This window comes from Macrobrachium rosenbergii, chromosome 20, assembly GCF_040412425.1.
Source record: "Macrobrachium rosenbergii isolate ZJJX-2024 chromosome 20, ASM4041242v1, whole genome shotgun sequence".
In the NCBI taxonomy this organism is placed as follows: domain Eukaryota; kingdom Metazoa; phylum Arthropoda; class Malacostraca; order Decapoda; family Palaemonidae; genus Macrobrachium; species Macrobrachium rosenbergii.
The window spans coordinates 11,742,949-11,767,987 of NC_089760.1; the positions used below are offsets into that span (position 1 = coordinate 11,742,949).

General features: G+C 37.2%; 1 protein-coding gene across 1 annotated transcript in view; it reads right to left on the reverse strand.

Annotated features, from left to right (window-relative positions):
• The window catches only part of LOC136849044 (major facilitator superfamily domain-containing protein 6-like), a 725,072-nt gene extending 700,519 nt beyond the window's left edge, over positions 1–24,553 (reverse strand). The window contains exon 1 of the mRNA XM_067121936.1: positions 23,749–24,553. The gene's annotated coding sequence lies outside the window, so the exon portion shown is untranslated. The remainder of the gene's footprint in view (positions 1–23,748) is intronic.
• Positions 24,554–25,039: the final 486 nt, after the last annotated feature.

The window sequence follows — 25,039 nt, forward strand, 5'->3', positions numbered from 1 at the left end:
CTCGTTACTAATTTTCAAGTGTAAAGGCTTTCCACTATTGCCAGCTCCATGGGATCCACTCGACTGGAGAGAATGGAAAATGAATCTAAGCATAAACAGTGATCACTATTTCCTGCAGGATCCAGCATGGCACTGTATGGTGGTTTTGATAAAAGCCTATTTGACGTAATGAATCTCATTCGACATCAATATACAGGATACCAACCTGATGATAAAGCGCGTTGCTCCGAAACCGGTTGTCATTACTGAATAAAAGTATGTTTTATGTACAAGTACTGGTCTTAAATTTTCTTATATAAATATATATATATATATATATATATATATATATATATATATATATATATATATATATATATATATATATATATATATATATATATATAAATATAATATATATATACACATATATCTATCTGTCTATATATATACATATATATACATATATATATATATATATATATATATATATATATATATATATATATATATATATATATATATATATATATATATATATATATATATATATATATATATATATATATGTGTGTGTGTGTGTGTGTGTGTGTGTGTGTGTGTACATACATTTATATATGTATATATGCATTTATGACATTTATATATATATATATATATATATATATATATATATATATATATATATATATGTGTGTGTGTGTATATTTGTGTATACCCCTATATGTTTATCTAATCTTTTTATCTATTTATAAAATCCAATACCCTCACGTCTTCCTCTAGTTCCATCCTTCTCTAACTTATACAACGATGTCTCACTTACATCTTTCTATTTCTTTCATTCCCGAAAATCCGAGGAAAGAGTTTTTCTGCTCTTCTGGTTGATTACCAGAAGGTGATCAGTCTTGGTCGGCAAGATAAAAAGTGATTCATGACATATCATCCGCAGAAGAAGGAAAAAAGCTCGATAATAAAAGTCCCAAATATCACAGTTCATTTATTCAATGATGCCCGGAGTTTCACTTTAGATATATATATATATATATATATATATATATATATATATATATATATATATATATATATATATATATATATATATATACATATATATATATATATACATATATATACAAATTTATATATATATACATATATATATAGTGTATATATGTATATAAATATATAGCTCTGAGAAAAAATCCATTTTCAAGTTTCAGAAATTATGAAAAATATTTGATAAAAAAGTAAATAAAACTTCAGAAGAACAGAAAACTAGACACATGAAGCTTTCTTATCCTTTTTACAGATGAATTCTATCAAGCATAGTTACGAAGCTAAAAGTATTTTGAATTGCACCATGACTCTATAGACACCCTGATATATATATATATATATATATATATATATATATATATATATATATATATATATATATATATATATATATATACACACACACACACACACACACACATATATATATATATATATATATATATATATATATATATATATATATATATATATATATATATATATATATATATATATATAATTTATATATATATATAATGATGACAGGAACTTTTGACCTTTCATAGCGTTCTTACAGAACAAGTAAAAAATCATAAGTATACCATGTCAAAATATACTATAATGTAGCCTTCTCAGATTAAAAGTAGGTTGAATACATCTATAAAAATCAAGAGATGTCTCAGAATAGTAATAGCAAGAGTATTCAGGATGACAATTGCTCACTGGTCACTTGGTTAAAGGATATTTGCCTTGATTCACAGAGAATTTTTATTTCCTCGAAAGAAAAAAATATTCTTTATTGCGCGTATTCGTTTTCAAATGACACATTAGGAAAAAATAACGTTCAATCTATAATAAATCTACGTTATAGAAACCAAACAAATGGCTCGTGGCTAATGGATATGAATGTTTTATTTTACATCTGACTAACTATTTGGTTTAGTAGAAACTGAAATATTTATATACAAAAAGTCTTCTGCTTCATGAAATGTTACAACTTTTTAATAATTTATTTAGGCAGAATGACATGAAAGATTTAATAGTCTGAATCCTTTTTCCAAAAAGCTAACTTTTTTCTGGCGGTTTCTGATTAATTCCAAGGGATTGTCATGAAGCCTTTCTTTTCTTTTTTTTTTTTACAAAAAAAGTCGAATGCAGAGTAATACCTATAATTTCAGTGGAGCCAGGAAAAGCTGTAACAACGAATGAGGAATACGAATGAAAATGAGAAATAAGAATAAGGACAGAAGAGATAAAAGATAATAATAAAGGCAAAACGGAATAAAACTATAAGCAGGAATGTTTACTTAAAGGCCTTCATGCCACACTACGAAATGTGCTGGAAGTATTACGAGTATCAACATAAGTTTCGTAGGGTCGAGAAAAGATCCCATACATTACTAGTTAAGAAAATGTTGTCAGTTCATCTTTTCTGGCAAAAGCCAAACTGTCTATCCTAAAGAAGAGATCTGAATTCATTAGGTTGTAGAAAGTGAGATTTAAGGAAATTTTTTAATTCCTCAGTCTTAGTAGTAGCTATAACGATAGGTGATTTTTTTGCTGGGATATGATAACAACAATCTACTGGGAAGGAATGAACTTGTACGTAAAGATAAGATGAAAAGAAACGCAGGATTTAACAGCTAGTCGAATATAACGAAAATACCATGGTCAACCATATTTACCCATTCCTCAGCGAATTTTGTGGGAACAAAATCTGAACCACAGGGAGTGTATGTTTTTAAGATTTCATTACTTTATGCTTCTTATGAGGAGCTAAAATCTGGGGCATTACTGGAATGAAGAAGGCCGGAGTAGTATCAGTAACAGTTATAACACATGGAAAAGAATAAGGTTGCTAATAATATTCAGGGCAGTATTGGAATGAATAAGGTCGGAGTAGTATTAATATCAGTTGTAACACATCGAAAAGAATAAGGTTGCTAATAATATTTGGGGCAGTATTGGAATGAAGAAGGTCAGAGTAGTATCAATATCAGTTATAACACATGGAAATGAATGAGGTTACTAATAATATTTGGGGCAGTAATGGAATGAAGAAGATCGGAGTAGTATCAATATCAGTTATAACATATGGAAAAGAACAAGATTGCTAATAATATTTGGGGCAGTATTGGAATGAAGATGGTCGGAGTAGTATCAATATCAGTTGTAAACACATGGAAAAGAATAACGTCACTATTAAGAGTCAAAGAGAGGATACACTTTTTACTATAGGACCAAGCTACAGAAACGTGAAGAAGGAGAAGAGGAAAGCTGGATTCTATGAGCTAAATTCCATGGGAGTAGAAATACCCAAAGTAAGGCTTAAAACCTTATAAAGATTTCACCATGTTATAAACCTCACATACTTCGAATGCCAAATGAACAAGGTTTCAGATTCCCAAACTCCAATTGAAAACCAGTCTACCTGGAACTCTTATTAGTATAGCTGATCTTTTGTAAAGGGAATGAAGGAATAGAGGCATAGGCAAGTGTCAGAAAGGTGAGGTGTTCATAAGTATCATAGGTCTAACTAATGTGTTAATACTTTAGTAACAAGAGCCATATTTATGGTCGTTGACTAAATGGATCTTTTAAAAATTAAATTCTATCGAGCTTTCTTAGTTGGATTCAGAATTCAGAAATTAGCGCAATTCTTTTACCATTCAAGGCAGATTTACCAATATGCATGCAAATATATAAGATTCAAGGCATAGTTTTTTTATTAAAACTGCCTAGCACTGATCATTTTCTGATTCATGTTTTCCACCTTTCCATAGCTTTCTTCTGTTCCAAAGTTAATAGTGACATGAAGCTTACTATTTGAGATGATTGAAAAAGCTATTGAATACAGCCGTAACTTATGAAGGTGTTTCGCACAAATGCTCTGTTCCTTCATGTTTATAAAGGGTAAGTTTTTATCAAGACCGAGAAACGTCATGACTGAACAAGTAGCAAGAGTCATACCAAATAACAAAACATAGTAAAATGCAACTGCTTAAACTTAGTGCGATTCCAATTATGAAATACTCTACGTCAGATCGTCGGTTATGACACGCTTATTTCTCCGTTACGGTATACATTAAAATTTTTGGTAATGCGAATAATGTAGATGGGTTTGTCAGATTTGCTAAGCACTACTGATCAAGTAATATATTTACTGCTCATGTGTTTCTTCAAGCTCTTATTACGCTTATTCTTATAATGCATTCGTTTCATCCTGGCAGCTGGGCAGTATGGCAATCTTGTTATGTCTAATCATTAGTAGTAGTCTGCGTATTAAATCTGTACAATTTTCTAAGAATAGTTTCGTCTATCTCTTTCACTGTACCTTGAGGTTTTCCTGCATTAAGGATTACATTATATTGACTGAAATGCATTGAGTGAAAGTGGACTGTCAAGTCTATTATTTCGATTGACCTAAAAGCACATCTGTGTACGAGAATAGCTACAAAACAATTGTATAATGTAACGTTCTGATAATATTAATGGAAACCTGATTGGCTCTTCTTATCCACCAGTTTAGTCAACTCTCTTTGCTCAGAAACATCATAAATGTCCAAGTGGCAATCGCTATGACAAGCACTCAGTAATTGTATGAATCCAAAGACTTCTATTTATTTTATTTTTTTTTTTTTTTTACCGTTTCCGAATGGAAGTCATAAATAAATTTTCAACAGCTCAATTTGCCTTTTAACTGTACTCTCTTCTGCTGCGCTGAGCCAACGCCAAACCAAAAATAACCATATGCTAAATGCAACTTTCGAAAGCAATTGTACATCGCGATTCTTTGTTGCATGTGATATATCCAATTCAGCTGGAAGCTTCTCTCTTCAAATACTCGTTAAAGTATTTTTGTGCAAGTATAACATTTGACAAAATATTTTGCCCTTTCATAAAAACAAATGAAAATGTATGAAGGCTGTTAGCGACTGCATGAATAATTGAATGAAAATGGAAAACATTCAGAGTAAACATTGCATAAATGTATCCCATATTCCGAACCAGTTGTATGTAAAATCGTTTTCACACAACTCTGAAAAAAATGTATTCATGTTTTTGCCACCCGCTTGTGAAAATATAAAAAGAGAATTTATTTAGAATAAAAGTTTAACATTAAACATTCTAGCGTAATGAAACCACAAAATGCTACTGTCTCAAATTCTAGATATTCATACTATTATTCCAGGATGATTATCACTTTTAAAACAGATCTTGTTATTTTAGGATTTTTAAGCATCGCTGAGTCTGATATAACTTAACGGTTAACCACTAGGCTAAGTCACTGATTTTTTTTTTTTTTTTTTTGAGGCACATGGGACAAGCAACCTGATACCCTTTTCCAGCTCAGGCTCTTAGGAAACATAGAGATAAAAAGAGAGGGAAGGATTTAACTCTGAGGAAAGCAATGCATATTCTTGTTGAACGAAGAAAGATTAGGCCAGCCAGGAAAAATAAGAGACAAAAATATTTCCAAAGTGTAGAAGAGAAAAAAGAGCCTGAGAGGAAGAGGAGCTCTCCCCTTGAATTCACTGGAACAAAAATCAAACTAATATCCAGAAAAAAAGAGAGAATAAGCCAACTTGCAAAAGTGAGAGAAAAACATCATGACACAAAGCAAGAAAGTGGTAACTCGTAAAGAGAATTCCCATAATCTCAAACCTAATTAGAGTGTAGCGAAAAAAAAACAAGCATCCGATTATACTAGAGCAACACTCTCAAAGGGGACAAATAAGTGCAACATATAACTAGGATAAAAACAAAAACTTTTTGAAATTCGTGCACTGCACCCACTATTTCTAGAAACAGATTTAACATTCTAAAAAAATGTGATCCCTCTAAAAGATGTCGAGAGAAGTCAGAATTAAATCAAATATGTATCTAAATAACTTATGACTTAAGGAAAACACTTTTGGTTAGTTAAGAAAAATATACAGTAAGATGAAGTATACGCACACCCATATATATATATATATATATATATATATATATATATATATATATATATATATATATATATATATATATATATATATATATATATATATATATATATATATATATATATATATATGTAAATATATATATTTACATATATATACGTATACATATGTGTTGTGTTGATGGGGGTGTGGCTGTGTATGCGTGTGTACACATGCAATCATTAAAAAAAAAAAAAAAAACCCTACGCTCACTTTTCGCGGAGAATGATTTCAACAGTTGTTTACCTATATATAGAAGCCTAGCAATATAAGCCTATAAGCCTAGCAATGAATCCATATAAAAACAACGTAAATCGCCATAATTTCCTTATAAGAGTAGGTATCAAATGATAAATCTGTCAGCGCCGGTTGGCGAGCTTACGTTTCAGATCCAACGCAACTATGCCTAAGCATTTCCTTCACTGGCACTCTGGGAGCTCATTTCATTCGGGTTCTTAAGAACGTAAATCTTCTCAAGACACCTGCTAAATGAGCTTTAGAGCGACACAGCTTTTCCTTTAAAAGGATATAAATTCCCGACCCTCTCGAGCGTTTACTCTTCCTTGAAGTCAATTTGTACCTGGCACTGAGGGAGCTGAGGAGTTGTGGTCGGAACTCGGCTCGAAAGCGAAATACATTATTCATTATTTTCCTCTTCTTTAGAAAAGGCTGTTAGTTGAAAAATGTGCGTAAATTTTATTCTAAAATCATTTTACTTATTCACTCTACAAAACTATGTTTTGCACTCTGTAGAGTGTATATCATATATTACTGAAACTAATCTATTGAAATATAGTGATCTACTGCATGTCAATAGATTATTTAAAATTATATATGATATACTGTACAATATTATTAAGATATGCAAAACAAGATTTTAAGTGAAAGAAATGAATTTTTTTATGGTAGGAATAACAGGATTTTAAGAAAGAATTTCCGTACATTTTTTACACTAACAACTATTCCTACATTAGAGCTAAATAATAAATAATTTTGAAAGATATGATTAGAACAATTATATAAACAAATCATTCAAAAGTTTGACTCAAACGCTCGAGAACATCTTGCTTCGAATCATCCTACAATGATTTCCAAGTACCGTTTATGACAAAAAGGAGGAAGTTTCTTTACAAGACACCATAAGGGCTTCTGATAAAAAAAAAAAAACAGATCCTGATTACAAACACACGGACGCGCATTTTTCTGACAGTGCGATCCATCTGAAGTAAAGAACATTTGTTATTCTAGCAATGATATTGCAATATCTACAAAATGTAATCTTTCCCTCGACCAAGTTGTTAAAATACCATGATTCAAGACTGCTGGCAAATAATAGACAATTTATGAAGTTATTACCTAAATGTAAAATCAGAGATACGCGTGCTTATTTATGAGTTATAAAATCATAACCCACCGATGAGGTTGAAGAAATCTGATTCAGTTCTGCTTGGAGGGCAAAAAAAAAAAAAAGGGAATTTATCTAGACACTGTAACTGCATAAACGACTAGAATGTTTAGATGCTACACAAGGCTAGAGTTTCAGCTAAGTAAGAAGTACGTGCAGCATGATTTAAACCAAGATTTCAGCTAAAGCAAATAAACTCTTCTATATCCTTGTGAAGCCTATTATATCTTATTCCTAAAATAAAATTATGGAAAAGGAACGAATGGTGATGACAGGTGATGGAAACTCGTAATTTCATAAATCAAAATCATATGCAAACTATTTCTGAAAAATTAAATGCGAGGGAAACATATCATATGTATAGAATAGAACACTACTAATATCTATCAAACTGTCTATTATACGGCCATAATTAAAGTTCTGTATTATTACAGATAAGTAAATCTTGATTAGACGAGCGCGAATTTGAAAATTAAAACTGAATAAAATAAGAAGTCTCTGTTTAAGAAAATAAAGGCTGATGATTGCTTCCCATATCTCCCAAAACCCATTCATAATGCGCTGTTTATAATAAAGTATCATGTTCATGTTCTGTTGCTCTTAAATGCTACTTTCCAGCTTGAGGCTTTAAGGAGAACCCTCTGGCATTTTCTCAAATACGACAGGCTAAAAGAATTATCTTTTCAAGAGGCTGAAAAACGAAGAATAAGAATAAAAACTGAGTTTTTTCCGGCAAAATAATATTCGAGTCTGAGGTCTTGATTAGAGCGACATTGCATGAAATCACTTTTGTAAAGCTAGTAAAAGATTTTCGGTGCAGCATCATTCTTGTGTGTGGTTTAAGTCTTTGCAATAAAACAGTTTTGTGAGACACTGAAGAGTAACGGAAAATACTGAATGTAATATATATATATATATCATATCTTTATATACATATATATATATATATATATATATATATATATATATATATATATATATATATATATATATATATATATGCAGATGCATGAAAATTTTTGGATGTTGTTATTCTAGGCAAGAAAAAGCGTTTTTTTACTTTTACTCTGGTCAGTATTTTACGTTTTCCAATTTGTCGTTATTCGTTTCCCTTTGGCTGCATGATACCACTACCTCTCCATTTAGTTATAGATTCAAGGAGACACGTGAAAGCATCTCTTTGAAATGGGATGGAACTAGAATTGGGCGGCCATTGTAATCTCACTTTTCATTACCAATGATAGTGAAAGGAAATAATACTAGCTGAATTGGAGAGAGAGAGAGAGAGAGAGAGAGAGAGAGAGAGAGAGAGAGAGAGAGAGAGAGAGAGAGAGAGAGAGAGAGTCAGGTATGCCTTGTTGTGGATTTTCAAAATCGAAACACTTAGCCTACTCATGCACATCCTTTGGCATTGTCAGAGGAGTTTTTATAAGTGATTTTTTCCTTAGTATTATTGTTCTCACATGTCACAATTATCATGAAGTTTCTAAGCACATAGGAAATATCATTATTTTTTTGTTTTTGTTTTATCAGTTTCTCTGCTATTACAAAAATAATTTTTGGCGATCTTTTAATGCGTCGTCTAGTACAATGTCAGTATATTTTGGTTTCTCGCTTGTAATCGTGATAACAATTGCTTCATCATCCATCATTATGTTCAGGGCTATGCACACGTAATATTCTTAAAACATGAGTGGACGCTAATTCGCATTGCTGAGGTCAGAATGAGAATGTACATATGCAGAAATATTTGTGTGCGTTTTCTGCATTCACTAAACTCAACCCCATTATTATCTCTGTGTTCTGCGATATAAAAACGTTAATTCTCTTCATCTACTAAAGAAACTTTTTACATTTCCATTTCCCAGCCAAATACATCATATGACTTCGCCTAAATCCTCTTGCATAGCTTAGTATTCTCCTAACAAAAAACTAGCTTTAGGGAATTTTCATTGCCATAGCAAAATTTTCTGCTATATTACCAGTTGAATTGAAAATTGTAATTGTTTTTTACACAAAGTTTAATCAGTTATAGCTTGGTGTGATAGGAGAATTGAATTATTCAGTTATTTACTTTCAAAGTTATCAGATGAAGGTTCTAACGAATATCAAAAAGTACTTTAGCGAATTTTGCATCGAAACTCAAAAGCCTAGATTCATTTGCAATCTGTACGTTACATATTTCATTTATTAATTATATACTTTTTTTCTTCCTAATATAAAGACCAATGTAGACGTCATGAATACAGATTAATATTGATTCCAGGATTGAAATTGTGATGTCCCATTATTCACCAATTTACCTATTGATGATGGCTAAAATTTTTATATAATACTTGAGACAGCAAAAGGCAGGGTATAAAGTTCTCTACGAACACCTAATATAATTAATTAAATTTTGTATAAAAGAAGGTACATTTAAATTCAACTGGAAAAATTGCTCTGAAAAACATTATGGTATGACAACGAAAAAAAACCATATCTTGTTTAAAGTAATTTGTACATGTCCTTTTAAATGTAGAATTCTAGGAAAAATTATTCCGTATATTGTGATTCAAACATGACAGCTGATCAAGATGAGATACTGATAAAATTTCAAATAAAAGCCTCGTAGGTGCTTTAAAAGTTGTTTCGCTGGACTGCAAAAAACTTATGATAGCATCGAAAACTGAAACATCATCCTTAGTTATTAGAAATGATGACGCAGTGATGTTCTGTTGCCAGTTACGTTTAATGTTTATTCAAATTCCTTTAGTTCTGAGCCGTGAGTTTTCCACAAAAGTGTCTTGCTAACACTAAACGAAAACTTTCGTTAGAGAAATTGCATCTTGGTCATCGGGATATAATTATGTATTAAATGCCACAAGTGAAGTAATTCTGTTTTGCAATAAGTCATTTGGATGCAAAAAGGAAAATACTGAATCGACGTTCACGAAGCATTTTGCATAATTTGTGCGCTGCAAATGATTCCTCATTTTTCAATATTTATAGCGAAGGACCCAGAGAATTCCCGAGTCCTCAAGTGACACAAAACCTTGGAAGTAAGATTTTATGAAATTCAAATTGCCTAAATATCCATTAGAGAGAGAGAGAGAGAGAGAGAGAGAGAGAGAGAGAGAGAGAGAGAGAGAGAGAGAGAGAGAGAGAGAGAGAGAGATGGATGTATTCAAAATGAAAAATGCGGAAAAAATTAATGACCTCCTTAAGCGATTTTAATGATCCTAAAGTTTTACCGGAGAGCACTCGTGCCTGAGAGAATTGGGATGAAGAATTCTTGTATAATAACCCCGTCCGAGAGAAAACTACTTGACCTTTAATTACTTTAGAGGCCCTTTTCATGAATTTCGGTAAACAATGGCAAATTCACAGACGAACATACGTAGACATCTTTCCTAGGATTGTGAGGACATAGCAATTTATCATTATATCTCTTATAAGTTTCCAGATCATTAATAAATTGAATTCTTTTTGTTGCAAATAAAGGGGAATTGAAAAATGATTAGACAGAAGAAACCACAAGCTTCTTTTCTTCTTCAGTTCTTTATGTCAAAATTCTGTCTAACAGAATTTATCAATTATGTATATGTGTGTGTGTGTGTGTGTGTGTATATATATATATATATATATATATATATATATATATATATATATATATATATATATATATATATAAATAATTAATACTGATACTACAATATATATATTATAGTACAAAACAAATAATTAATACTGAAATTTAGGATACAGTTAACTAGAAAACGAAATAATCCATTTGCTAATATACTGTATATATATACTGTATATATACACTAGCTGACCAACCTAGCACTGCTCGGGAAAACTCTGAATGACAGCAAATCATTTACCTTAGAAAGGAGGCATTATACGGTGTGGTTTTGATTAACATGTCGCAGCTAAACCAAAATATTTCCCCTAAACCTAAACACACCCCCACTAAATTGAAACACCCCCACTAAACCTAAGAGCATCTCCACTAAACCAAAACACACCCCAACTAAACATAAACACATCCCCCACTAAATTGAAACACCCCAACTGAACCTAAGAACACCTCCACTAAACCAAAATATACCCCAACTAAAACTAAACACATCCCCCACTAAACCTAAACACACCATCACTAACCAAAACACACCATCACTAACCAAAACACACCCATAATAAACCAAACACATCGTCCACTAAACCTAAACACCCCTCCCACCAAACCTATCACACCCCAACTATACCTAAACACACCTCCAACTAAACCTAAACACATCCCCACTAAACCTAAACATCGCCTAAATTTAAACACACCCCAACTAAACTAAGCACATCCTGCACTAAACCTAAACACCCCACTAAACTAAAACATACCCCTCCTAAACCTAAAACACATCCACCACTAAACCTGAACACATCCTCCAATAACAATAAACAACCTCCCAGGCAGGGCAGCCAATCGAGACTACAAAGTCTACCCCAAAGCCAAATCAAAGTCCTTCAAAAGAAGGCATCATGCTTACCCCATACAAATGGGAAAAAACACATTAAAAGAAGAAAAAGACCCTCCCAAAGCCTAAATGCACCCACACTAAACCTAAACACACACCACTCGCTAAACCTAAATGCACCCCTACTGTAGCTAAATTCACCCCCCCTATACCTAAGTTCACCCCACTAAACCAAAACGCACACCACCACTAAACCTAAACACACCCTCACTAAACCGAAATGCACCCCCACTCGCTAAACCTAAACACATCCACCACTAAACCTAAACACCCCTCCCACCAAACCTAAACACCCTCCCACTAAACCTAAACACAACCTCCACTAAACATAAACACCCCTCCCACTAATCCTAAACACACCCCCACTAAAACTAAACATACACAACCCTCACCAAACTTAAATGCACCCCCAATATACCTAAACTTACCCCAACTAACCTAAACAGACCCCCACCAAACCTAAACACAACCCCCATTAAACCAAAACACTTCCTCACTAAATCTAAACAAACCATCACTAAACCAAAACACACCCCAATAAACCTAAACACATCGTCCACTAAACCTAAACACCCCTCCCACCAAAACTAATCACACCCCAACTAAACTTAAACACAAATCACCCACTAAACATAAATGTACCCCCACTAATCCTAACACACTTCCAGCTAAACCTAAACACACCACCATTAAACCTTAACTTCCCATAAATTGAAACACACCCAAACTAAACCTAAAACATCCTGCACCAAACCTAAACACCCCACTAAACCAGAGCATACTCCAAATAAACCTAAACACATCCACCACTAAACCTAAACACATCCTCCAATAAACTATAAATTCCCTCCCACTAAACCTAAATACACCCCCCACTATACCTAAACTCGCCCCACTAAACCAAAACACACACCACCACCAAAGCTAAACACACCCCTCACTAAACTTAAAAATGCATCCCTCAATAAACCTAAATGCACCCCCATTCACTAAACCTAAACATTCCTCCCACCAAACCTAAACACATACTCTACTAAACATAAACACTCCTCCCACTAAACCTAAATGCAACCCCCACTGAACATAAACACACCCCTACTGAAACTAAACACACACAACCCACATAACCAAAACACAACCCTCAATAAACTTAAATGCACCCCCAATATACTTCAACTCACCCCAACTAAACCTAAACACACACCCCCTACTGAAACCAAACACACCCCTCACTAAACCTAAATGAACTCCCTCATTAAACCTAAACACACCCCCACTAAACCCAAACACTCCCTCACTAAACCTTAACACACCCCCCACTAAACCTAAACAGACCCTCCCCACTAAACCCAAACACTCCCTCACTAAACCTAAACACACCCCCCACTAAACCCAAACACTCCCTCACTAAACCTAAACACGCCCCCACTAAACCCAAACACTCCCTAATTAAACCTAAACACACAACCACTAAACCCAAACACTCCCTCACTACACCTAAACACACCCCCACTAAAGCAAAACACACCCCCACCAAACCTACACACATCTCCCCATTTAACCTAAACACCATCACTAAACCAAAACACACCCCCAATAAACCTAAACACATCATCCACTAAACCTAAACACCCCTCCCACCAAAACTAATCACACTCCTACTAAACCTAAACACACATCACCCACTAAACCTAAATGCTCCCCCACTAATCATATAGTAATCACACAAGCTCCTGCACCTGTACCTGAGATACAGGGTGCCAACAACAGTGTATCCGCCCATATGGACCGTAGCTCCTAAGAGTCTCTGCCCATAAGTAATATTATACCTTCAGGATCACTTCCATACCTACCAGCATATCCACCCATAAGGATCAGACTTCCTTCAGGATCACTCCATCAGTGTGATCTTTGCACGGCACACTCAACCTTATTGAGAGGGTGCCACACCACCGAAGTGCCACCACATTACGGGACACTTCCACATCGACACAGAATTTCCCATAGTCCTCCTCATAAACTACAACCATGTCTCTAGAACAGCGCAAGCCCTCATGAACATGGGCAAGGACGCAGGCTTCAAGGGACAGGAACTCACCCAGTGGGTGAAAGAGCAGCTGGAATAACAGAAGTAGTATGAAGAAGAACAAGGACAGCACGAATTAGCCCTAAAAGAAAGCAAACTAGCTCTCAAAGACAGGGAGCACAAGCTGGAGAGATCAAAGAAGGAAAGTGCCGAAGCTATAGCGCTCCAACAAGCCTCCAACCCCACACCTACTGCACCAAATGCTCCTCTCTCAAGCCTTAATTCTCTAGTCCCCAAGTGGACTGAGGAAGAGCCGGAAGCATGGCTAGACGAGATCGAGGCGCTCTTCGACAACTACAACACCACTGAGGACAAGAGGGCGTTAGTGCTTACCAAACACATGGAAGGAAAAGCAATGGCAGCCCTCCACTTGCTGGAGAAGAGTCAAAGAAGCAACATGACCAAAGTCCGTAGGGTCATTACCAAAGCCTACGAGATCACCCCAGAGAAATGGAGAGGAGACAACGATTCCGAGGTCTTGCCAAGGAAGTTGGCTGATTCTAGATGGAATGGGCCTGTCACGAGGCCCAGTCTGGTACCAGCTGGTTTGACTCCCTCTCATGCACGACCTTTGAGGACTTATTCAATAGGACCATGATGGAGGATCTTTCCCATTGTGTGCCTGGGCCTCTTGCTGTATATCTCAGTGATAAGCAGCCCACCACACTTATGGAAGCCTGCTGCTTGGCCAAGAGCTGGGAAACTTTCAACCAATCCCACAGCATGTCTCAACGCCGCATAGTGCCATCCGGGGACCTCTCATGCTCAACTCGCCCAAAGAATGGCCTTCCGAACACGCCCACTTGCACCAACTGCAAAATGTTCGGCCATGCCAAAGCTGATTGCCTCTACAACTTGAACAACAATAGGCAGCCTACCAACAACCACCAAAACTCCTCTCCTTCTATGTCTCCACAACCTTCTCCACCAACCGTCACCGTAGGAAGATCATCCCATCCCAACGGAACATGCCGAGACTGTGGAATCCCAGGGCACTATACGGCCGGATATCCTGGCTGCCCGAAACATGTGTTCTATCCCAGGCACATCAACCTGATTAGTGCCACATCCTCCATGGCTGTGCCACCAGAGATGTCTCACCCTGAGCAGGTCTGGACTCAGTCCGTCTCAGTGGCACCTCTGGATGGCTCTAGCCTCCCAGTGGACCCGCCAGCCACAGTAGACACTGGCTCAGACATTAGCCTGACTGAACAGGCCCAAGTGCCAGCCAGTGCCACTGTTGATGAAAAGACCAGGTGGACGATGACCTGGGTAGAAGACCAATCCAAGACCATTCCTATAGTTGAACTCAGGGTAACCACCACCCCTTGGAGCACTCAACCTCACCGCATTGGCATTGTGAATAGTGTCAGGCACGGAGTGGAGTTCCTGTTCAGACGAGACATTCTCTGGGGAAGTCCGTCCCCCAAGCCACTCTGTTGCCTATCTACCTCCACCAGGGAGGCCACTCCAAACCCACCTAAACGAGACACAGCCACTGTGACAGGCATGCCACCATCAGCCCAACATTCCGTTCACCAAGGTGTGCAATGGAAAAGACATTCTCCAACCCATTCCAGGCCCAGTCCTCAGTCTGCACATAAGGATGACCACCAAAAATCTCCTCTGAAAACTGGGCAAGGTGCCCTAGCAAGCAGGCCGCAGTGGATACCACCACCACAACATTTCCAAGAGGTTCTGCCCTCCACCCAAGACAGGAATATATGTCTCCCACTACTTCAGGTACACCGAGGGGTTTTGCACCCCCAGGTCCCTCGTCAGCCACGCCTGATTCTAATCCTCTGCCAGTGCCACTTGAGAGCACTGGGCAGTGCCAAGCTCTGCCTATCTCAGACAGAACCCCTATACTAACCTTAATCCCTGTGCCTGGCCCCGAGTTAGTGCCAGTGCCAGATCCAAAACCATGGCCCGGATCCTCCTACGGGAGATCCTCCAAACCTCACCGAATTGGTCATTGCCAATTGTGAGCCTCCGACCCCTGACGTTTCTTCTTCCCAATCTCTTTCATCTGCCGAGGATGACCCTCTGGCAGACCTTGATGTTACACCTTCTCTGGTCAACCAGGAACTGTCTGGCTGGGACACAGACACTGGCTCTACCCTTACAACGGTTGTTGCAGCAGCCGAAGTAGGGAACCAGCCCGTAGCTACTAGGGCTACCCCTGATCCTGCTCCTGATGGCACTCCTGGCCTTTCCCCAGAGTCGGGTCTCTCGTCACCTCCTAGGGATGGTGTAGCCAGAATTGGAGGCCCCCGAAGAAGAAGAAGAAGGGGCAGAAGAGACCCAATTAACCAATCAGAGCCACCAGCTCTCCTTGGCACTCGTGTCCCATTGGCACAGTGCTGCTTCCACCTCAGAGTGATCTTGGCACCTACCCAGAGAAGGTAGCCTGCATGATCTCTGCCCAAGTAGAATAACACCTAACACCCTAGGCATTTTGCACTACTAACACTGTGCATACCCTAACCTAAAAGACTATCCAATACTAAAGCTGGTACACCCCCTAGTCACTTACCATAATTAACCCTTCAGGTTATTCATGTTCAAATTTATTGGGTGTATTATTCGTAAAGCATTGCGTAACCCATGATTAATTGCCTTTAATTAGGTCAGTGTCATTTAATTTAGTGCCAGAGCCATAGGATAGTAGGCTATGTCAAAGATTTACCATGTGCCCATTGCCTAGGAGTAGAGTTCCCCTGTAGTAAGTTACCCCAACAAGCACTCCTCTTAGCAGTTAGGTAGGTCCATTTAGCTATTGCAGTGCAAAAGCACAATTCATGTAGGGACGCTAGCTGACTAGTCGGGACAAATAACTTACTTAGCCAAGACCTTCACGCCTGAAAGGGAGTGAATGCCTTTTCAAAAGGGGGAGACCTTTCGCGTATTTTCATTCATCCCTCTTAGTCCGCCAGATAAGGAATCAAAATTTCCAAACAAAAGCGCTTCTCAGTTAACTCCAAGGCTAGCTTTAGTGGTGGGAAGGAAGATGTTTGCCCAGAATTTGAACATAGGCCTGAGAAACCCCCAACGTCACCTGACCTGGGGTAGGACAATGACACACCTTAGCTTTTCCCCCCTTTCGCCACCATCACATGATTTGTAGGAGCGCCGAGTCCGTTAATGCCAAGGGAAGAAACCAGGCTGTAGGTAGACTAGGAACTTTACCCTAAGTCCCTAACCATACGACCTATTTTCCATACCCCCTTTTTTGCTGGCTGTGTGACTTTTGCAGATGACTGATATGAGGAGATTGGAAGCCAGCACAACAAGGGAGCGCTTTCGACTCGAAAACGACACACTCCGTACCTAGCTAGCAACGCGCGCAGTCGTGTCTTCCATTCTTCTTCCACTGGTGGCAGCTAATGCATCCAGACAGCAAGCCCCCACATGTTCAGAGCCAAAACATCAACAGGCATAAGGTATGTCAGAAGCAATTAGTCTCCAAGCCAGTTCTGTTTCTCTCAGTGAATTTCTCTTATATTTTCCAAATTTTCACTTTTCATTCTCCTAAACAATGACCCCTTTGTTAAGCCAAACTCTACCAACAAAACAGCCCATAACTCGCCCCAGGACTTGTCCTAAATGCAATTTAATTCAATTCAGTGATCAGCATTAGATTATTCCCACCATAGTGTTAACCAAGGGCTAATAATTTACCCTGATCCATTACCTCCATAGTGCATAATTTTTCATTGAAGAGAAATTCTTTGTACTAGAATGCTAATCCTGGATTCATTTTCCAGGAGTCTTGCTACTCTTCCGCTAAGTCGACCCCGCCTTGTGAATCAAATCATCTTAGGAGTACTGCCATTTTGGTAACCAAGAAAGTCTAGATAGCAGTTCCCCCATTGTGCACAAGAGCCAGTTAACTGAGATTAATTCAAGCCTTATTGCACTTTCTAATTAGAGACGAGCTATTCTCATCCTCGTAATTTAAATTTTGTGTTGATTTTTGATTGCCTGCTGGATCCTCAGTTCCAGATTCATTTTTTGATTGCCTCGTGTGTAAATAAATTCATTGTAACATAACCAGTGACTCATTCCCCATGGCGACCTTCCAATCTCTAATTCAAGTGTTGAAAATAAGGTAAGTCAACACCCATCCCTTCATTTTTTGTTACACTTTGGTGTCCTCTGTTGGCCCCTTTAGCAGTGCGTAGATTAAAAAACCCCCTTGCATCCCTCCGAGACCCAATTTGTAAGAATATATGCATACACACACACATATATATATATAATATATATATATTGTGACGGTAGTAAGTCACTCATCTAAGTACACTGGTTATTTACGAACTGATTTATCATCCTTCTCTAATATCTTTAAATTATTACAGTAAGATTAATTACAAAACCACAAAAAGGAAAATTTTACTTATTAACAAATGCATAGCAGTGTAGCCACCCCTTGTTTTGTATTTTTCTTCTCTCTATGCCCGAGTCATTCCCTTTTTTTTGGCAACACTGTGATACAGCGTAAAGACGCATGGATACCACTCTTCCCATTTATCATGAATTTCTTCTATACTTAAAGATATATCCCCATTGAGGTAAGATTTGAAGTAATAATGAAGTGTTAGTTTATCCATAGAGTAATTTGAATAAAGAGAAATTGAATTAGAACAACTTGGCAACATGGCATGCACATTAGCCCGATTGCAGCACGCTGGGCGGACAAAAATTTTCCTTATCATAACCATGGAAATTTCCATTGCTGTTGACGATCTTGGACTAGACTATACAGTGATTTAAGAAGGCCTAGCCTAGACTATTCATGATATATGAGTGATTATGCCTATTTTTATAAAATAGCTTAGGCTATATAAATTGTTTAAAATAATTTTATAGGAGTTAGCCTATACCGTACCCCCCTTACGCCAACCTAACCTTACCTCAGTAGCCTAGCCTAGGTTCGGATGTGTAAACCTCGAGTAGGTTATCCTCAAAGATTTTTGAAGAGGCCTAGCCTAGGCTATATTGTATTAAACAACCAATTAGCTAAACTCTACCTCCCTTTAACTTCATAAGGATTTCTTTTGCCTCTTAAATCTTTCAGGTAGCCTATTCCATTTTCACATTATGTCCTCTGTGTGTCGAAATGTATTGATGCACAGGGTGAAACATCAAGTGAGATACCCCTGTATTCCAACTATGATATTTTACTTCTGGTTTAAAACTGCTCACCATTTGATGTTTCACCATATGTTAAGAAAAGAATATTCAATAATACATTAACTTTACTATTAACACTATTTTGTTTTTGCGGTCTCTGTATCCATCAGAAGATTTTTTTTATGATCAACTGTAATTTGTTTAAATATAAAAACCTAATAAGAAAATTTTTTTTAGGGACCCAATCCTGGAGACAGTGATTGACGTCTGTAGGAAATTCTCATGGAATAAAGAAGACATGAAATAACAAAGGAATTTTCTTCATCCAAGAACTGATCCCCTCAAAAATGGCAGCTGAATTTTAGGGGGTACATCATCCCAAGTATAGGATAAGGCAGGAGATCTTTGGTAATCATCACTTCCAATGCACCTTGATGAAGATGTCGGAATCTCCGATTCAGCTACGAGGAAATAGGGTGTATGAAAAAGTTCATTAATCTACTTGTAACTTATATCATTAATGTCACTTGAAAATCATCCATGATAGATAGATATATATATATATATATATATATATATATATGGGTATTATGAAGAGTAGGGAGGCAGGGATATTCAGTGTATATTGTTGGGGGGAGCGAGGGTCCAGGCAAGACCACCTAGAAACAAGGCCTGTTGGGTATGACGTGATGACGTCAACCCTGGCGGTCTCAAGCTGGCAACTCTTTATCTCTCCAGTTTCCTTCCTGTATATCACTTACGTACGGGGGAGTTTTCGTGGTTTCATTGTTTTATTTTTTAACTGGACCATAAAACTTATATGGCATACTGAAGTAGAGTGCCATGGACACATCTTGTGTCTTTCATTGGACAAACTTACTATGGTAAGTAGATAAACTCAATAAGTTCACTGCAACAGGTTTTGAATTTTGTCTCAGGATGCCAATGGAATAACTTTTGACTGCAATATTAAGTCTGCATTCATCACACTGAAACCAGAGCTACACCACTTCAGGAGCGCAAACAAACATACAGTAGGTTTGTCCGATAAGGTAACATAAGTTAGGCTTGTGCAAGTGTACCCTACACCCAGGTATAGCCTAAGAAACCTATAGCCTGAAAAAGGAATTTAAGTAGGAGTTGTGAACAACAAATTAAGGTGCAACAAAAATAAAGACTGGCTTAGCCTAGATTGAGTTTTAGTAGGAATTCATTTAACTAAATTTAACAGAATCTAATATATATAGGCTAGCCTATGTCAAACAACTCCCAGTGTAGCCTATGTCAAACAACTCCCAGTGTAGCCTATGTCAAACAACTCCCAGTGTACCCTACGTCAAACAACTCCCAGTGTACCCTATGTCAAACAACTCCCAGTGTAACCTATGTCACACAACTCCCAGTTCAGGACTTAGCAAGAGCTTTGGAAATGGCACAGACATAAAAGTTGCACAGTAGGGTCACCATAAGCGGAAGTAGGCTACAGTATAATGATCAGGAAATAGGCAAGTTACCATTGACAGTAGTCAAGGGTAAGGGACAAACCTTATTGGGCCTAGATTGGTTAAGGTGAATAAAATTAGACTGGCCTAGTATTCTAATGGTTACAGGTACAAAACAGGAGCCTACAGAATGAATTTCAATAACTAACCTAACCTAACCTCATTGCATTATTATGTTTCAATGCACATGTATACATGTTGTACAGATATTAAATGACCATCTCTTCTCTTCCACAGGTAAGAGTTAAATACAGATTAATAAAACTGTATAATGTTCACCACAATGCCCTACCTACAGTTAAGACTAACTGCGCAATGCAATATATGCATTTGTTCACTTAGGAGATTTCAAGATTCCTACAGAGGTTCATGATACGAATACCATTGAGCAGATATTGAATAACTTGCAGAAAGCTGACACTGCTGAATGTATTTCTAAAACATGCAATAGCATTGCTGTTATAAAATTAGTGATTTCATTTTTGGCAATCATATAGATGATCAGTCATTCAAACACTTGCCTGTGCTGAAATACGTATTTGAACAACTGCAGTTAATGACTGAATAAATTTCATTATTCATCAGAGCTGGTAATATTGTCTTCACTGTTATATAATTGTTCCCCTCAAAGTTATATACTCTTCAGAGATGAGAAATTCCTAATACTGCCAACTTACTCTACCATCAGGAGAGAGTGTATTTCCAACAGTTCAGACCAGCATCAGAACAAAATTATTCAAATTTTCTGATGTACATTATAAATGTAAATCATTACTACCCAATGACAAAACAGTGATACTGATGGTGGATGAAGCTCACCTGAAACCATATTTTGATTATAGAGGCGGAAATATTATCGGTTCAGCCTTTGACAGTAGTGAAGCTGCAACAAGTACATTTGTTTTTATGTTGAACTGCATAAAGTCCAGATTCAAAGAAGTTGTACTTATCATTCCCACTAAAAGCATGAAAGCTGATGTTCTGCACTGCACATTGAAGAAAGTTATTATAGCCTTAGAAAAAATAGGTTTCACCGTGTTTTGCGTTGTAATATCATAATGCTATCATGTATCCCCACCCATTTCAGAGTAACCATCCTCTTTTTTTTTATGTATGATTCAGTACATTTGTTGAAATGTATCAGAAATAATTGGCCTGGACAGAAAGATATTAATAAAACAATGAGGTTCCCTCGGTTCTTCTTTGGTGGAAATCATATTATAGAAAATTAAATTCATTATGCACTACTCAGCTCCTTGAAAAAACTTTATCTGATGCTTTACTCTTGAAACATTCAAATAAACTGTCATTAAAAGCGTTATCCCCTCTACCTTTGAGAAACAAACTGTTCATATTCAATGAAATATCCCATTCATGCTTTATTACCTATTGGAAAAAACCACTGTGTGCCTTTTTATTCAGAAGTTGCAGATTATATCAATTTTTTTACATCTGGTGGACAATCATGAATGTAAACTCCCCATATAAAGGTCAAAGGTTAAATAATAAATATGCTACTCCAACAAGTAATGAAGGTCATAGTACAGAAAAAAATAGCAAAATTAATAATATGGGCTTCTACTAACGTTTTATTGAGTAATTATTGCTCCCAAGAAAATAACTATATTGTAGCCAACAAAAACTTGACTGAAAAAAATAAAGTTAAAAACTTTAACTGTCAAATAACGGGTGTGTAAAAGGTTAGATAATTACTGTAATTCATTCACATATAATAGAATAAACCATCTTTTCGTGATGTATATAAACCAACGCACTGCCGTCTTATTATTTGACGTTAACACTATTTATTTATAAATATCTTTTAACAAATGATAAACATGTTTGTTCTTCAATATGTACTCTATTATACTTGTAAATAAATTGTTTTGGTTCAGTATTTTATATTAATCTCATAACCTGTGCTTTGAGGTTGTATATTTGGTGTACACAAATTAGTGTAGACGAGGGAAAATATGTAAATTTATTGCCATAACTGGCAAACAACAAAATGGCCTATTTTAGTGAAGTTTTGTTTACAGTACATTTCTTTCGTCTGGCAGCATAGTCAGTGCTAGCTACTAGGACCACCCTTGTCTACATCACAATACATCGAACAGGCCTTCTCTTTCTGTGGTCTCAGTCCAGAGGGGTGATAACACCCCAATAAAAAGCATGTTAATTAAATCCACATATATATGAGCCTGGCCCTATTCTTCACAAAATATTAATAAGACATTTATTGGAGAAAACTAAAAGAATATCTCTGTTATTCCTGTTGAATATCTTCGTCCCTCCTTGGTTTATCCAGTACCTCAATAATTCTAGAAAGCTATTCTTCTCCTGAGGCGATACCACAAATGTAATGACGTTTTTAAACGCTAGGCCTAGTGCTTGTTTATAAAACCCAGTCCCCTTTGTAATCGTTTTTTTTTTTTTTTTGCAAGTAGGTTGCTTGAACAAAATTTGAGCAAAGGTAAAAGCTTGAGCTGGCATACACATGCACACGCACACAATATATGTGTGTTTTACAGCAGTATTGTGAAACCAGGGATTTCACGAAATCCCCGAAACTTTCAGGGAATTCGTGAAATCACCAATTCACTTAGGACATTTGATCACCGAGGGGCTAGTACTAAACATGGCGAAACAGTGATTTATCTACACTGTTTCACCGTGTTTAGTACTAGCCCCTACGGGGATCAAATGTATTTCGCCGTGTTTTGCACTAACCCCTCGGGTATCAAATGTGATCAAACGCACTTATGGACATTTGATCGCCGAGGTGCTAGTTACACGGCGAAACACTTGATCCCCGAGGGGCTAGTGCTAAACACGGCGAAAGTGTAAATGAATCACAGTTTCGCCGTGTTTAGTACTAGCCCCTGGGGATCAAATGTCCATTAGTGAATTGGTGATTTCACGAATTCCCTGAAAACTGGTTTCACAATCTTACTGTAACATATATGGATAGATAGATAACTTTGTGCTATAGGCCTAGGTGCAATTGCAAGCCCAGCACCGAACCGTGAAAAGAACAAATTTGTAAAGAAAAAAAAAAAGGATTAGTACTAGAACAATGAAATTTTTATAGGAAACTCACCTACTATAAAAACAAAGTCCTCCATGACTCTTCTTAAAGAATTTGATAGGCTTCGGGACCGGTTCCATCAATTTATTTACGAATCAGTTCATCAAAGGGACTGAAATTTTCCACCGGCAACTTTCGAAGGGTTGCCAACACTCGAATGTAAGATGGATTCCACTCATTTAAACCCCATTCTTTATGAACATTAGCATAAGAAAGCCTGTTATTTTCGGGGTTTCAGTTAAACCCAGCTTCTTTTCCGCAGACGATTCCTTAATATTACGAACAGAAGGCCTACAAAGGAATTCAGGACTTTCCTCCTTAACCTGCCCGGCAGTAATGGTTCGGATTTGCTTCGACCTCTCTCCTCATGAAGTTACGGGTCCTAGGGATTTCCAGTGTTTGTGCGTCGGTACCTCTCTTCTCTTCGGTATTGTCCCGGTACCTCTCTTCTCTTCGGTATTGTCCCGGGACCTCTCTTCTCTTCGGTATTGTCCCGGTACCTCTCTTCGCCTCCCTCCCAGTACTTCAGAAGCTTCTGTTTTGTCCGAGGCTTCACATCGGCCTGTCGGCTAATTTCACCGGTCTTCGAACCTACTTTGTAGCACTCAGTAACACGCACTGTGTCATCTTGTCATGTGTAAGTCCTGACATGCCGCACTGATCCATGGGAACTATTTCCAACCGACTGATATCTGGTTCAAACAGGCAAAATTTCAGTCACTGTCACTCATGCAATCTGCCTAGAGACACTGATCGTTTACCCGCCTTGATTTCCCGCCCCCCACCCCCTTGTCCCTATCCTTACGTTTCCCCTACTGCTTGGAAGGATTAGGCTCCGTTGTCAGCTAGTCAGTTTCTCCCGTGTCGGTTTGTTTCCCCTTGGATTTTGATAACAGCTTATAAACGAAGGTTCAAACCAGCAAAACCTGATAGTCAGGTTCATCCATGCACCGTGCTAGGACACCGGTCGTTTTCCGGCCCCACCCCTCGTCCCTACATTTTCCCTGTTGCATTGGAGGATAGGGCACAGTTGTCAGTTAGTCATTTTCGAAACAATCCGATGCACGAATATAGACGTAGGTCCATACAGACAAAAAACTGGCAGAGTCTGGTTCATCCATTCAGTGTGCTTGGACACATCGTTTTCCCGCCTTGATTCCCCACCCACCCCTTGCCCCTACAACTCCCCTATTGCGTAGGCGGATAGGGCTCCTATATCAGTAAGTTTCTCTTAGGTTGATTTTTTCCCGTGAATTTTCGAACCATTCCGATCTAAGAATACAAGCCTAGGCTTAAAGAGACA